The sequence below is a fragment of the Schistocerca piceifrons genome, chromosome 4 (assembly GCF_021461385.2).
Source record: "Schistocerca piceifrons isolate TAMUIC-IGC-003096 chromosome 4, iqSchPice1.1, whole genome shotgun sequence".
NCBI classification, from domain to species: Eukaryota; Metazoa; Arthropoda; class Insecta; order Orthoptera; family Acrididae; genus Schistocerca; species Schistocerca piceifrons.
In genome coordinates this window covers 373,833,280-373,850,012 of record NC_060141.1, presented here as the reverse complement: position 1 = coordinate 373,850,012, position 16,733 = coordinate 373,833,280, and the positions used below count along the sequence as shown (strand labels likewise).

The following is a 16,733-nucleotide window of genomic DNA, read 5'->3' as shown; positions in this document are numbered from 1 at the left end:
TACTATTCGGTCGAGTAGCTTCTCAATTGGCATCACGAGACTGAGTGCACCCCGAAAAATGGCAACAGCGCATGGCGGCCTGGATGGTCACCCATCCAAGTGCCGGCCACGCCCGACAGCGCTTAACTTCGGTAATCAGACGGGAACCGGTGTATCCACTGAGGCAAGGCCGTTGCCCCCGAAAACAAGGTAAACAGTAAAACAAAAATTAAAAAGTCACAAAAGCGTAAAATCCACTGGGGACATGAGTGAGTTGAGGCAAGAATAGATTAACTTCCGATGTTAGCAGGAGATAGGACGGGCTCTTGTCTCTAGTATTACTCATGCAAGAGAATTACGTGCACATTTTTCTATTACGATTTGCCGATATCTTGAACTATACACGAAATAAAAGGAGTGTAAGTTACAGGCGATTTAACCCGTTCTCTCCCTCTCTCCTCTCTCTCTCTCTCTCTCTCACACACACACACACACACACACACACACAGCATTTGGTGTAGCGTGTATCCAGCGAAGCAGCACTACCCATGAGAAGCTGTTGGTGATAACGAACACGGGCAACGCGATGGCTCAAACTTTCTCCCTAATCAGCTGTGACGTTAGAAGGGAAAGAACTCCATGCAGGGACTGTGCGGTCCACAGCGGTGTCGGTGTCGGGGCACCTCCCCACAGTAGCTATTTCTGGTACTGCATGAGTGCGGCGATAAAAACGTCAGAAGGGTTTGTCAGAGGAACAGCGCGCAATGCCGCCGGGGGTTCCCCCGGCCGCCTGCCTGCCCCAGGCGCGTGTCGCGTCGCGCCGTGTGTACTCTCCAGCGGGGAGCGCGCGCGCGCCCGCCGCCTTTGTTCTATTGTTCCATTCTTCCGCTCTGGGTGACATCATTGTGTTTCTAATCGTCCCTCTGTTTCAATAGCGGCCCCCGCTGCCTTGCGCTCGGTCTTCAACAACTGTTTATATTGTACTTCTGTCAGGGGGTTTGCACTCGAAACAGAACCCAGAGTCGTTGTACGGGGAGGGAGGGAAAAATCAGCAAACACGGGCGCCGCCTTTCTCGCCTCGTTTGGCTGTTCTGATCCGGCGATACGGTGATAGGTCCGGAGGCAGCCCCGCGGGGGGTCCTCCGCGTTTATGACAACCTGATCTCCGTTTCACAAAGGGCTGCTGCAATCGCCGCAAAAATTAGGAGCTGCTGCCTTCACGGCTGTGTACGGACGTATTTCAGCATAGCTGAATCCGGTGCCTCAGGACAGTGCAAAGTCCCCCGGCGGTAACAATGAATAAAATGTTCTCGGGCGTCTACCCGCGTCAAATGGTTAAAATGCCATGAGCTTTTGACCAAGGACTACTTGACCATTGTCAACAAGAATGACTGCTGGTGGGCTACTATCTCGCTACTACGTTCTCTAGCTACCGCCTGTAACGTATTGGTATTCACAGCATTACCATGTACAGACGCTTCAACCTAGCACTGAGCTGCAGGCTGCCGTCTATATTAAGGATATTGTCGGTGACTCTATTTCGATGGCTTCTTCACCACTGCAGAAGCCGCTAGTGCGCCCTACGACAGGAATTTGATTTTTCAGAAGAGGAGAAAAACAATAACGAAGCCTCAAGCCCGATTTACACGAGTGACCTTCAAGTCAGAATGGGCTACTCTTGGTGGCACGTGTCACGTGCCTGCATGTAAATCAGTCGCCAAACACTTTCGCGGGCAGATAAACGCCGTCAGTGGTCAATTGACTGCCCCCAGAGTAGAAACAAAAGACCGTCCTATCATCTGCTAACATCGGAAGTTAATCTATTTTTGCCTCACTCACTCATGTCCCCAGTGGATTTTACGCTTTGTGACTTCTTAATTTTTATTTTGCTAGTTGCCTTGTTTTCGTGGGAAAAGGCTGCGTGATGTCATGTTGTCTACCATTTTTCTCTAATCAGAGAGATCAAACATCTGAAACCAGAGAAAATATGAATGTTGTACGATACCTTGTCAAAGGAAAAAGCCTGCATTGTGTCTGAATAAAACCATAAATAGACAAAAATATCATATAGTGAAAACTTTTTTATCAGTGAAAAACCCAAATTATTGAACAAAAGAAATAATTTCCGATCTTCTATGACGCAAATTCAAATGACGTTTGAAGCATTTGCACGTATATTTTTTTTCGGAACAAATGTTGATACTTTTAAATGTATGAACACTTATTCTAGTCTTGCAAAATGGCTCTGAGCACCATGGGACTTAACATCTGAGGTCATCACTCCCCTAGAACTTAGAACTACTTAAACCTAACTAACCTAAGGACATCACACACATCCATGCCCAAGGCAGGATTCGAACCTGCGACCGCAGCGGTCGCGCGGTTCCAGACTGAAGTGCCTAGAACCGCTCGGCCACACCGGCCGGCTCTAGTCTTGCAGTTCTCTGCAGTGTGGAGAACTTATGATGCGTCATTTAACAAAACATCAAAACATACACTGTTAATTATGCTTTGGTCATTACTAAAACCTATTGTTATTGTTAATTCCTTAATCATGTTACTACATTTCGACTTTTTGTAAAAGTGTGGCCCGTGATAACCCCCACATTTGCTGCTCTGGAACCAAACTGCACAGCAGAGTGTTCTCAAAATATGCACCATTTTGGAGCCGACGTGCGAATAAAAACAAAACTACCACTCCTAACAAGATGAGTGTACAGGAATAATACACCAGAAGGTAAATTTCCGCGTTCTGGTCTTAGAAGGGCCAATCGAGCCCGGCCGACCGCTCTGCCAATAGCATCATCGGAAGCGGTATGGCGGAGTATGCACAACGTTCTCCCGATCGTCGAGTTTCTTGACTAGCAGCTCTGCAATTGGCCTGACGACCCTAAGTGCAACCTGTACTCCACATGTCAGCCAGCTGCGCTTACTATTCAGCATCGGAAGCGGACAATAGCACCCCGGAGGTACTGCAATACTCACTTGCCACGAGTAGCGGAATGTGAGAAACAATATCGCTCGTGTGCAAAGAACCCTACGAGGTTTTTATTACGAGCACTGCTCTCTTGGTCTTTATACCTTATGCAGTACAACGGATCCGGCGATGACTATGGAATATCGGTAGCCCGCCTAGCAGAACCACGCTGCATGCAGTATGCAATGCCATGAGCGGAGCGCTGGAAGTGGCAGCGGGCATCTCACCGGTAACCACCCACCACTGCCAGCCTTTGATGTCTTCGCTTGTTATGTGTGGTCTCGTCATGTACCGCAACTGAGTTCACTTGCCCAGTGGGCCTACTTCAGAGATCCGTTATTGTCCATTTATTGAGTTCAAGTGCTCTAGGATTGCGCTGATGTAACACTTTCCTTGCCTGTTAAGTTCACACTGATGTGAGAAAAGTCATGGGATGCCTCCTAATATCGTGTCGGATCTCCTTTTGCTGGCGTAGTGTAGCACTCGTCGTGGTATGGACTCATCAAGCCGCTGGAAGTCTCCTGTAGAAATATTGAGTAATGCAGACTCTGTAGCCGTCCATATTTCTGAAAGTTTTTCCGGTGTCCCGTAAATACGATGGGATTCATGTCGGGGGATCTGGGGGAGGCCAAATTATTCGCTCGAATCGAGTACTTCAAATCAATCGTGAACAACTGTGGTCCGGTGACACGGCGCACTGTCATCCATAAAAATTCCATCGTTGCTTGGGAACGTGAAGTCTCCTAGTAACCGAACATAACCATTTCCAATCAGTGATCGGCTCAGTTCGACCAGGGGACCCAGTCCACTCCACGTAGACAGCCCACAGCACTATGGAGCCACCACCAGCTTACACAGTGCCTTATTGACGATTCCATAGCTTCGTGAAGTCTACTCCACACTCAAGCCTTAGCATTACCTCTTACTAACTGAAATCGGGACTCATACAACCAGGCCACGGTTTCCCAGCCGTCTAGAGTCCAACCAATGTGGTACTGAGCTCAGGGGAGATGCTGCAGGCGATGTCGTGCTGATAGAAAAGACAGTCGCGTTTGTCGTCAGTTCTCATAGCCAGTTAAAGCCAAATTTTCCTAACGGATACGTTCGTCGTACGTCCCACATTAATCTCTGCTTTTATTTCACGCAGAGCGCTTGTCTGTTAGCACTGACAACTCTACACGGATGTCGTTACTCTCGGTCGTTATGTGGAGTCCGTCGGTCATTGTCTTGTCCATGGTGAGAGGTGATATCTGAAATATGATATTCTCGGTGCGGTCTTGACACGATCTATATCGGAATATTGAATCCCCTAACATTTCAGAAGTGAAATGTCCCATGTGTCCAGCTCCAACTACCATTCCGGGTTCAATATCACTTAATTCGTGTCGTGTGTCCATAATCACGGGAAAAACTATTTCACAAGAATCAGCAGAGTGCAAATGACAGTCTCGCCAATGCATTGCCCTTTTATACCTTGTGTTCGCGATATTAGCGGCTTCTATATACCTGCATATCGTTATTCCATGACTTTTGTCACCTCAGTGTGCATCTATACGTAGATATATACTCTGCGATTCACACTTAAATGTTCGAATAAAATTTCACGGAACCACCTTCAGACTATTTCTCGATCTTCCCAGTATCGAATAGCACTTGGGAAAAATAAGTGCCTAAAACTTACCGTGCGAATTCTGATTTCTCTTCCTGTATTAGGATTAACACATCTTCCTACGAGGGTTGTCCAGAAAGTAAGTACCGATCGGTAGCAAAATGGACACTACAGTGAAAACCCGATGAATCTTTGCACAGATGCGTTGGGTAGTGTCTCTAGTATGACCGTCGATCGCATCGAGACGCAGTTTTCAGCTGTGAGCGCACTGTGAGCAAGTAAACGTGCCTAGAACAAAGATGTCTCCCACCAAGTAGGAGGGTCCATTGAGAGGCTTCACCTTAATGAATGCAGCCCACCTAACACAACTGCCACGCACCTCTTTTTCATGGAAATTCTCAGGCGCACTCTGCAGGGGCAGTGAAGACGCTCCTGCAGCCTTTTTTATTGGGAAGTGTTCGTTCACCCGCAACACAGTCCTAATTGGCTCGTCCTTAGTATCATCTCTTTTCACATCAAACGCTGGATACGAAGACAATACTTGGGCGCAGGCCACGCGCTATAGGCCAGTGTACAGGATTATCGGAAAGCACAGGCGGCTGTCTTCTATGACGATAGCGTTGGAAATTTGATATAACGCTCCGACAAATGTCTGAGTCGTAGCGGCGACTATGTAGAGAAGTATCTGGAAAGTGTAGCTAACTCTTGCAAATAAAATGTTTGTGATTTTCACTGTGGTTTTCATTTAGCGACCGATCGGAACTTTTTTTCTGGACAACCCTTGTATATAGGTGTCTGAATCAACTAAATTTTTGGGATTTGAAGGAGAAAGTTGGTGACTGAAATTTCGTAAAAAGATCTGGCCGCAGCTAAAAACGCCTCTGTTTTAACGACTGCCATCACAACTCACTTATCACATAAAACGAAACGAGATGCTCTTCTTTGAGCTTCTTTGATGTCCTCCTTCAAACCTACCTGTCAACGGTCCCAAATCGCGCATCAAAAGAACAGGGAAGCATAGTGTAGGCAATCTCTCTAGCCGTTCTTTTAAGTGTTCTACTAATAAAACTCAGTCTTCGGGTCACCCTCTTAACAGCGTTTTCTGTGTGGTTGTCCCACATTCTTTTCGTAATCGTAGTCCCTAGGTATTTAATTCAATCTACAACATTTAAATCTTCGTGCTTTATCTTGTAACCTAAAGTTAACGGGATATTTTTTAGTGTTCATATCCATTCCGTTTTTGATTCCATATGCGGTAATCAGTTGTTCGTCTTAGCCTTTTTGTATTTTTGCCTGTATAGTCCTGTCTGCTAGGGTGTTATAAAAGTTGTTTTGCGGTGTATTTAGGTACAGAGAAGGTTTCATTACATCACTTATGACTCCCATTGGTTTTGTACATTTGGTGACTTCCAGAAGGAGTAATTGAAACACTAATTACGAAGGGGGTTCAATAAGTAATAAATCCCTTTTTTGCTGAAATCAGGTTGGGTTTATTCAGGGTTTGAACACAAAATATTATGCCCCAATCTTTTGTTACAAAACCTTATTTTGCAATATAATGTCCTTTCAATGCGTTGGACTTACGCAACCTTATTGGCAGGGCCGGTAAGCCCGTGTGGTACCATTCCACTGGTCAACGTCGCAACCAAGGTCTTAATGTATCAATAACCTCTCGATCATCCATGAAGTGCTTCTCGCGGAGTGGACCCCTCACTGGTCCAAGCCAGTGGAAATCGGAAAGTTCGATAATTGGGCTGTAGAGTGGATGAGAAGGAATAGCCCAATGAAGTTTTGTGGACGCCTCTCCGATGCGCACACTTGTGTGAGGCCTTGCGTTGTCGTGGAAAAGTTCGTCTGCATTTTTGTGGCGACAAATAGGCGGAGGTCGTTTCTTCAGTTTCTTGAGAGTCGCACATTACAGTTCAGAGTTGATCGTTGCACCACGACTGAGACAATCAAACAGAATAAACCCCTTCAGAGTCTCAATGACCCTACCAGCTGAAGGCGCGGCTTTTTTTCTTCCGAGCAGAGGTGGTGTGTCGCTACTCCATCGTTTTGTTTCAGGTTCGAAGTGATTAACCCATGTTTCATCGCCTGTTACGATGTTCGAAAATGTTACGATCGGCCTAGTAATACACAAGCAATTCCGCACAGATATTCCTTCGTTGCTCGTTATGGTCTTTTGTTAGGAGGCGAGAAACTCAACGGGCACATATCTTTGGGTACCCCTGCTGGAGAACAAGTGCGTCAGCACTACTAACAGAGATGTCCTGTTGGGCAGCGAGGTTTCTGACTGTGATCCGTCGATCACTTCGAATGAGAGTGTCCGCACATTCGAGCGTGGTAGGAGTCACAGCTGTATGCGGACGGCCGGCACGCGGAAGATACACTCCTGGAAATTGAAATAAGAACACCGTGAATTCATTGTCCCAGGAAGGGGAAACTTTGTTGACACATTCCTGGGGTCAGATACATTACATGATCACACTGACAGAACCACAGGCACATAGGCAACAGAGCATGCACAATGTCGGCACTAGTACAGTGTATATCCACCTTTCGCAGCAATGCAGGTTGCTATTCTCCCATGGAGACGATCGTAGAGATGCTGGATGTAGTCCTGTGGAACGGCTTGCCATGCCATTTCCACCTGGCGCCTCAGTTGGACCAGCGTTCGTGCTGGACGTGCAGACCGCGTGAGACGACGCTTCATCCAGTCCCAAACATGCTCAATGGGGGACAGATCCGGAGATCTTGCTGGCCAGGGTAGTTGACTTACACCTTCTAGAGCACGTTGGGTGGCACGGGATACATGCGGACGTGCATTGTCCTGTTGGAACAGCAAGTTCCCTTGCCGGTCTAGGAATGGTAGAACGATGGGTTCGATGACGGTTTCGATGTACCGTGCACTATTCAGTGTCCCCTCGACGATCACCAGTGGTGTACGGCCAGTGTAGGAGATCGCTCCCCACACCATGATGCCGGGTGTTGGCCCTGTGTGCCTCGGTCGTATGCAGTCCTGATTGTGGCGCTCACCTGCACGGCGCCAAACACGCATACGACCATCATTGGCACCAAGGCAGAAGCGACTCTCATCGCTGAAGACGACACGTCTCCATTCGTCCCTCCATTCATGCCTGTCGCGACACCACTGGAGGCGGGGCGTGAGCGGAAGACGGCCTAACGGTGTGCGGGACCGTAGCCCAGCTTCATGGAGACGGTTGCGACTCGCCGATACCCCAGGAGCAACAGTGTCCTTAATTTGCTGGGAAGTGGCGGTGCGGTCCCCTACGGCACTGCGTAGGATCCTACGGTCTTGGCGTGCATCCGTGCGTCGCTGCGGTCCGGTCCCAGGTCGACGGGCACGTGCACCTTCCGCCGACCACTGGCGACAACATCGATGTACTGTGGAGACCTCACGCCCCACGTGTTGAGCAATTCGGCGGTACGTCCACCCGGCCTCCCGCATGCCCACTGTACGCCCTCGCTCAAAGTCCGTCAACTGCGCATACGGTTCACGTCCACGCTGTCGCGGCATGCTACCAGTGTTAAAGACTGCGATGGAGCTCCGTATGCCACGGCAAACTGGCTGACACTGACGGCGGCGGTGCACAAATGCTGCGTAGCTAGCGCCATTCGTCGGCCAACACCGCGGTTCCTGGTGTGTCCGCTGTGCCGTGCGTGTGATCATTGCTTGTACAGCCCTCTCGCAGTGTCCGGAGCAAGTATGGTGGATCTGACACACCGGTGTCAATGTGTTCTTTTTTCCATTTCCAGGAGTGTAGTTCTGCGCGACCTCGTTGCTATGATGATAGATCCACCGTGCTTTTGTTCGCTGCCAGGTCTCCCTAGACATTCTGCAGGAGTATATGAATATGTGTGATGCTCTGGTTTTCCACCAAAAGAAACTTAATAGCAGCTCTCTGCTTGGAACGCACGTCCGTTAATACGCCATTTTGAAGGCTATACATAACATCGACACTTGTCGGAACTTCATGAAACTATAGAAGCTGAAGCGTAAATATTCCACTATATCCTGCAACAAATTCCACATTCTTTCAACCGAAACTGACTGAGAAAAAAATGTTGATTTATTCAACTCCACTCGTATGTGAATGTGTTAACTGATCGCAGTCAGTTATTACTGTTATTTCTGACAGGAAATCGTGAACCCAACCGCACAGCGGACAGAACAGTACATAGGTACACAATTAGAAGCCGCTTGTGAGGAACGGCGCTTAAAGGCTTTTTGAAACCTAGGCATGTGAAATCAACTTGAGATCCCCTGTCAATAGCACACACTCCTCCATGTGAATGAGAAGAGCGACATTAACGAGTCTTCAAACAACCAGCAATGCTATTTGTATAGTGGCAGAACAGGGCGACCACGGAGTGCCGGCCTCAAAGCGGTGGCTGCAACATGCAGGTGCATATCAATACTAGGGGGCAATGCGTACGTAGCGTGGCGCCCGGCTGATTAGCCAGAGTGTAGTACGCCTCCCGCATTGAGCTAGCGTGACGGCCGACGCACACACAAGGAGAGCAGGCAGGCACTGAGCTGATGTGTGGGGGGTGGAGGATACGCAGGGGGGAGGGGGGGGCGTGAAATACGATAGCGGCTATGGCGGCCGGTAGTGGCGGCCGGCGCGGATTAGCCGCGAATTACGCAGCGGCGGCGCCACAGGCGGAATACCAAATGCAATATCAGTCGAGTGGCCGGGGCCACCAAGACGCGGGCAGCCACTCACGGCTGACAAAACGCCGCGCAGCGCCGCGCCTCTGGCGGACGTCCCGCGCATCGACCCGCGCCGCTTGTAACCAACATTCTTACCCGGGAGACGGTGCACGAATTGGACCTGTATATCCAACCGTACTCTTGGGAGCTTTCACACGTGCCTATCACGTGGAGCTGAGGGAGCATACATTTTTCATATTAGGTGCAGTGTGCTGCCACCTACTGCCTTCTACTCCATATCAGCGACCTCAGTAGTCATTAGGCATCGTGAGAGGGCAGAAGGGGGCGCTCCGCGGAACACACGGACTTCGAACGTGGTCAGGTCACTTGTGTCATATGTCTCTAAGCGAGATTTCCACACTCCTAAACATCCCCAGGTCCACTATTTCCGATGTGATAGTGAAATGGAAACGTGAAGGGCACGTACAAGCGTACAAGCGGACCTCGTCTCTTGACTGACAGAGACCACCGACAGTTGAAGAGCGTCGTTATGTGTAGTAGGCAGACATCTATCCAGACCATCACACAGGAATTCTAAACTGCATCAAGATCCACTGCAAGTTTTATGACAGTTAGGCGGGAGCTGAGAAAACTTGGATTTCATGGTAGATCGGCTGCTCATAAGCCACTCATCACGGCGGTAAATGCCAAACGACGCCTCGCTTGGTGTAAGCAGCGTAAACATTGGACGATTGAACGATGGAGAAACGTTGTGTGTAGTGACTAATCGTGATACACAATGTGGCGATCCTATGGCAGCGTGTGGGTATGGCGAATGCCCGGTGAGTGTAAAATTGGAAGGCGGTGTTGTTATGGTGATCATGGAGAGGGCTTGCACCCCTTTTTTTTGCGTGGCACTGTCACAGCTCAGGCCTACATTGATGTTTTAGGCACATTCTTGCTTCCCACTGTTGAAAAGAAATTCTGGGACGGCGACTGCATCTTTCAACACGATCGAGAGCCTGTTCATAATGCACGGGCTTTGGCGGTTCCACGACAATAACATCCTTGCAATGGACTGATCTGCACGGAGTCCTGACCTGAATCCTATAGAACACCTTTGGGATGGTTTGGAACGCCGATTTCACGCCAGGCCTCACCGACTGACATCGATACCTCTCCTCAGCGCAGCACTCATGAAGAATGGGCTGTCATTCCCCAAGAAACGTTCCAATACTTGATTGAACGTATGCCTCCGAGAATGGAAGCTGTTATCAAGGCTAAGGTTGGGCCAACGCCATATTGAATTCTAGCGTGACCGAGGGAGGGCGAAACGAACTTGTAAGTCATTTTCAGCCAGGTGTTCTGATACTTTTGATCATATAGTGTGTATATAGTATGATTTTACTGTACCCTTTACTACTTTCAGGGATGGGCCCGTGGTCAGATGGTAGCGTTGACTTCCTTACAAGTTTTACATTTGTGTCTTCTGAAAAGTATACCGTTCCATATCATAAGACAGAGGTTTAATTTCCTTTTACAATTCATACTGATCATTCATTGCACAAGATAATCAAACCTGTCTTATACACTGAAGCGCAAAAGAAGGTGGTGTGGGCATGTGTATTCAAATACAGAAATATGTAAACAGGTAGAAAACGACGCTCCGGTCGGCAATGCCTATATAATACAAGTGTCTGGCACAGTCGTTAGTTCGGTTACTGCTGCTACAATAATAGGTCATCAAGATTTTAGTGAGTTTGAATGTGGTGTTATAGTCGGCGCACGAGCGATGGGACACAGCATCTCCGAGGTAAGTTCCAATAGCTGGCGGCGGTATACCAAGCCTTCAAAATGGCGTCTGGAACGGAAGTGCATTCCAAGCAGAGAGTTGTCATTGAGTTTCTTTAGGAGGAAAACCAGAGCATCGCAGATATTCATAGGTTCTTGCAGAATGTCCACGGAGACCTGGAAGTGAACAAAAGCACGTTAGTCGTTGGGCGTGGCATCTGTCATCATCGCAACAAGGTCGCGCAAACCTGTCCGATCTCCCGTGTGTCGGCTGGCGGCACAGAGCTGTGACTCCTGCAGTGTTAGAACGTGCAGACACTCTCATTTGAGGTGATATATGGATAACGAACATGTCACTGCTCAACTGGACGTCTCTGTTGGTAGTGCTGTCATTCTCGCCCACCAGTTGGAGTATTAAAGGCATGCGCCCACTGAGTTCCTCGCCGCCTAACAGAAAACCATAGCGAGCAATGAAGGACCGTCTGTACTGATGGTTGAGGTGGTTACTGATGCAGCAAGACGTTGGCTTGGACGTTGAGCAGTAGAGTGGTGCTATGTGGGAATACAGGCCCTCCCAATAAGGTGGTGTGGTCAGCGAACGGAGATTATGTTGAAAAATAGCGTTTTGTACCCAAAAGAGAGGGGAATAATACAGTGTATGGGAATCTGCATGAAATCAAGCTGCATTCAAACAACAATGTGTTGCATTACTTACTGAACGCCCCTCGCAATGACATCTCTTACCGCAGCAACAGAGAGATACTCATGAACAATACTACTCCCAACGACAACACAGGTCCCAGGATTCGCAGCACGTCATCCTTTTAGATGTGTCATAGTTCTGTATACTAGTTCACGAATGACGTGAGAATGACCTTCGAGGAGAACCACCTTTGCCAGGTTGCATTCCTCATCTTCATACGGGCCCAACGATTCGCATGATGGTATGAGATGCTATTCGTTACACAACATCACCCTTGGATAGCAGATTTCTCACCTGCGGAAGTGGGTGGCTGTGCGCTATCTTCGAGGTCTCCGTGATGTTATATTTCAAAAAGATAACGGAAGGCTGGGTGTTGCTCGTGCTGTCTTGACCAGTCTCCAGCCAGTATTAGACTGTTGCCTCGGCCAGCACTTTCACCACATCTGTCGCCAATTCCGAGAAACTGACACGCTACAATTCGCCAGTCAGTTCGATTGATGAACTCTGACACGGAATTGAGTGAGAATGGAATGACGTACCCACACCTGTCAACCACGCTCAGTTCCACTTGACACCTACTGGAGTCAGCATTGTGTATTAAATTTCGTTCTCTGTTCACCCCCAAATCACCTACAAATCTAATCATGTATTTCCCGTACTAAACTAAATAAGCATAATAACCAAAAGCCGGCCTGAGTGACCGAGCGGTTCTAGGCGCTACAGTCTGGAAACGCGAGACCGCTACGGTCGCAGGTTCGAATCCTGCCTCGGGCATGGATGTGTGTGATGTCCTTAGGTTAGTTAGGTTTAAGTATTCCTAAGTTCTAGGGGGCTGATGACCTCAGAAGTTAAGTTCCATAGTGCTCAGAGCCATTTGAACTAATAACCGAAATTCCATAATAACTGAAATTTCACTACTCGCTATCCTTCCAGGCGTTTTAATTTTGATACCCAGCAGCTCATACGCGAATATTCCCCTCACCTTGCACAACGTTTCGCTTCATAATTTTATATTACCCGTTTTTTAGAAGTAACACTAGTTTCTGTATCCAAAAACTAGTGTGTTAGTGCTCTAATCACACGTAGCTAGTCAGCATCTTGGTGAAGGAAGAAATTTGTTTACTACTATTTGACCAGCACAGGGGAGTACAGTTCTTGGTAACATGACTGTGCACCTTAACTCAGGTTCAGTCTCAAAACTAATTTTAGTGACTAAGCAAGTGAGTGTATGTGAGCCTGATGATTCACTTCTGGAGATAGGATGATAAGCTAGTCGTTCCCTTCGACGGTAGTGTCCTACAGATTATCACTGCATAACCTCCACCCCAATCGCTCCTATAGTTTTAGTAAATATTTGTAGCTACATCAACGCAAAATTATACTGCGCACGCTTTCGCCACAACACACATGTCTGAACTAACACCTGTGCACCGATAGCATACCAGACTCGTGTTTCTAGTCCCATTAGGGTGTGGTATGCAGGATGGAAGGCCGGGGTGGCCGATCGGTTCTAGGCGCTACAGTCTGGAACCGCGCGACGGTTACCTCGGGCATGGATGTGTGTGATGTCCTTAGGTTAGTTAGATTTAAGTAGTTCTGAGTTCTAGGGGACTGATGACAGAAGTTAAGTCCCATGGTGCTCAGAACCATTTGAACAATTTTATGCACGATGAATAAATGTTGATTCTTCTAACATAACATCGAATTTTTCTAATGTTGCTCTCATGGTAATCAAGAGAGATGAGTGTAATTTCCTGTTTAGCACAGCATGCTGAGAAAATATTGGGATCCTGCTTCTCTATTTCAGCATGAACCACACAAAAACATCTTGTGTATCATTAAGTTCAGATTCGAAGTACTGACTAAAACGATTATAGTTATTCATATTCACTTCAAGTAAGTGTTTTATTGAACAAAGTAACACCTTTCGATTGCTGATAGTGCTAAACAGCAAGAGAATGAAAATGTAATACTCCAATCGATGTAATCCGCGTCGGAGCACCATTTCAGTTGGTGATCATATACATTAAGGCTTAAGCGTTTTGGCCCGTTCATGTTCTTCAGAATAATTGTCACCACATCTGCGAATGTCTTCCCAATATCGCTTCTTTTCCTGTCTATTAAAATGCATCCGATGACATATCTAAAAAATTCAGTAGCTAGAATTGTTTGCTGGTGGGTGTTTCTCGTTAAAACAGAACTTGTCGCTGTCGTCTACCAAAGTTTTAATGTCAGAAATAGCTAAAACATTCATTTTATTCTCGATTTATTTCTTTGATCCACACTTATTGCGATTTAAACACTTTAGGTCTCCTGTCTTAAAGTGCAATAGTAACAGAAATATGCATTTGAGTATGACTGCGGAAAGGATTTCCGTGATAATGTTGGCGGAATAGTACTATCGTTAACGTAAAATCATTCATGTGGGTAACGTTAACGACAGAGAGAAAACGTTGCTGCCCACTAAACCGTCCTCAGAGTACCGGAATAGACTGAAAGCCTCACTCGTCCAAATTGTCCCCTTGCTACCTCCTGAGAAGATTTGAATACCAGGTGGCAACGAGTTTGGACACATTTCCTCCCTTGTCTCAATATTGAGCAAAACAAGCAGAGCACCCTATCCTATTCGGACAAATCACACTCACTCACTCTCTCACTCAGAACACTTAGGCGTAAGACAGTTCACTGCTTTCCGGAGCAGAAAATTTGAAAACAGAGCGAATAACAAGGAAATCTTGTTAGTTCGAAGGGTGAAGAGCGCTGAAACCGCTTCCAGTCAAAAAGCACACATGTATGGTGCTGAATTACAAAACTCTACAATTGCGGTGAAATTGCTAGTAATAAATACATATGAACAAACGGGACTGACATTGTCGTGGTTTCAGTGAGAAGTTCATATCAGTTTTCGCATCTGATTCCATGTGTAAACAGTTGTCCTCTGGACATACGAAAAACTCTATTTCAAACCTTTATAAAGAACTTGTAAAATATTTGTCTGTATCCACGTATTTAATTTATTGTTGGAACGTTCAAGTAAAGAAAATATGATTAGAACAAAATAGACATTGCATCTGAAATTTGGAGAGAAGCTCTTGTTACGACATTCGCAATGTGTTTCCATTCACTGCACGTTTTCGTGTTGCTGCCTTATTGCCTTCTGCTGGAGCATCTCAGAGAAAGCTCCCCTCCGTTCGTGAGGGAGATACCTTCGCGGCAATGTTAATGTTCGGACGCGATCAATATGGCATCGAAGCCTACGTAGCTTGCTTCCCCATTCGCTCGAAGTGCTTCAGCTGTGTACTCGCTTATGTGATATGTCTCCCGAACACGCAGACCCACACGCAAACACACACACACACACACACACACACAAATTCACATACACACACACACACAAATTCACATACACACACACACACACACACACACACACACACACACACACACACACACACACACACAAGTAAAATAAAATGCATAAAATACGTATGTACCTCTCCGACAACATTCAATTTTTTACCTACAGTTTTGGTTTTCTTAATGACACCTGCATTTCCTTTCTCTTTTTAACTGAATCTATTTTAGAATTACTGTAGAGTTCCAGTTCCATCATTCGGGAAACATCTCCTAGGCTGTGGCCAAGCCATGTCTCCGCAGTATCCTTTCTTCGAGGAGTGCTAGCTCTGCAAGGTTCGCAGAACAGCTTCTGTGAAGTTTGGAAGGTAGGAGACGAGGTACTGGCGGAATTAAAGCTGAGAGGAGGGGTCGTGAATCGTGCTTGGGTAGCTCAGTCGGTAAAGTACTTTCCCGCGAAAGGCAAAGGTCCCGAGTTCGAGTCTCGGTCAGGAACACAGTTTTAATCTGTCACGAAGTTTCATCTACCACTGTTGTTTCCAATCCCCAAACGTGTCCATTAACAGACGCGTAAACTATTTTCCACTTACAGAGCGAGGTGGCGCAGCGGTAAGGTACTAGGCTCGTGTCGGGGAAGACTATGGTTAAAACCCCGGTCGCACATCCAGGTAGATTTTCCATGCTTTCCTAAGTCGCAAGAGGCAAGTGCCAGAATGGTTCCTTTGACAAGGGCACGGCCAGTTTTTCGCTCATGCTTCCTTAGCCAGAGACTGGTCCCGCTCTCTAGTGACTCGTCGTCTCTTCTTTCTTCTCTTCCAGTCGTGGGAAGCTTAATGGCTCGCACTTGTCACACCAGCCTAGACCTCTCAGAAAAGTGACGCTACTTTTGCAGTGGACAGCGAAAAGAAAATGGCTCTGAGCACTATGGGACTTAACTTCTGAGGTCTTCAGTCCCCTAGAACTTAGAGCTACCTAAACCCAACTAACCTAAGGACATCACATACATCCATGCCCGAGGCAGGATTCGAACCTGCGACCTTAGCGGTCGCGCGGTTCCGGACTGTAACGACTAGAACCGCTTGGCCACCCCGGCCGGCCGACAGCGGAAAATTTGAGCGCTCAGTTCCGTCTTCAGTGTCACGAAGCTTCGTTTGACTGTGAATAAGTCAGATCCCATTCGCAAGAAATTTATTTTTTCCGTCAATACTTTCCTTCGGTCCTTGATACATGGAACATTGTTCGTTACTTCATTTTGAATGACAGCACGGGTGAAAGCAGAATCTTTAAAGTAATTATGTTAACCTTTTCTTTGTAGAATTACGTTTCTGTTTATATTAATATATAGCTAATGCCTCTTTAAATTTTTTTTCGTTTAATAGTATCTGTGAATGCCCCTTCGGAATTTTATGGAGATGTACTTACTCTGTTATCGAGTTCTTTCATTTTGATAAGTTATCAAAACCCTGACTGTTACACAAGAACAAGATTTGGCATAAAAATTTCTGTGCAGCTTTCAAGGTCCACAAATAGACGAGGATTTTAAAGAAAGAAAAACTGATGTTTTAGTTAACTTACAGTATGAGGACGGTCAACACTATCCTGCTATGAATATTGAAAATTTATTGATGATTGAGGAGACAGATCT

The 16,733-nt window shown here is 46.9% G+C and overlaps 1 protein-coding gene and 1 pseudogene across 1 annotated transcript in view; both read right to left on the bottom strand.

The window, feature by feature from the left end:
- Positions 1 to 16,733, bottom strand: part of LOC124795202 (inhibitory POU protein-like) — a 467,081-nt gene that overhangs the window by 395,433 nt on the left and 54,915 nt on the right. The window lies entirely within an intron of this gene.
- Positions 60 to 177, bottom strand: LOC124796805 (annotated as a pseudogene).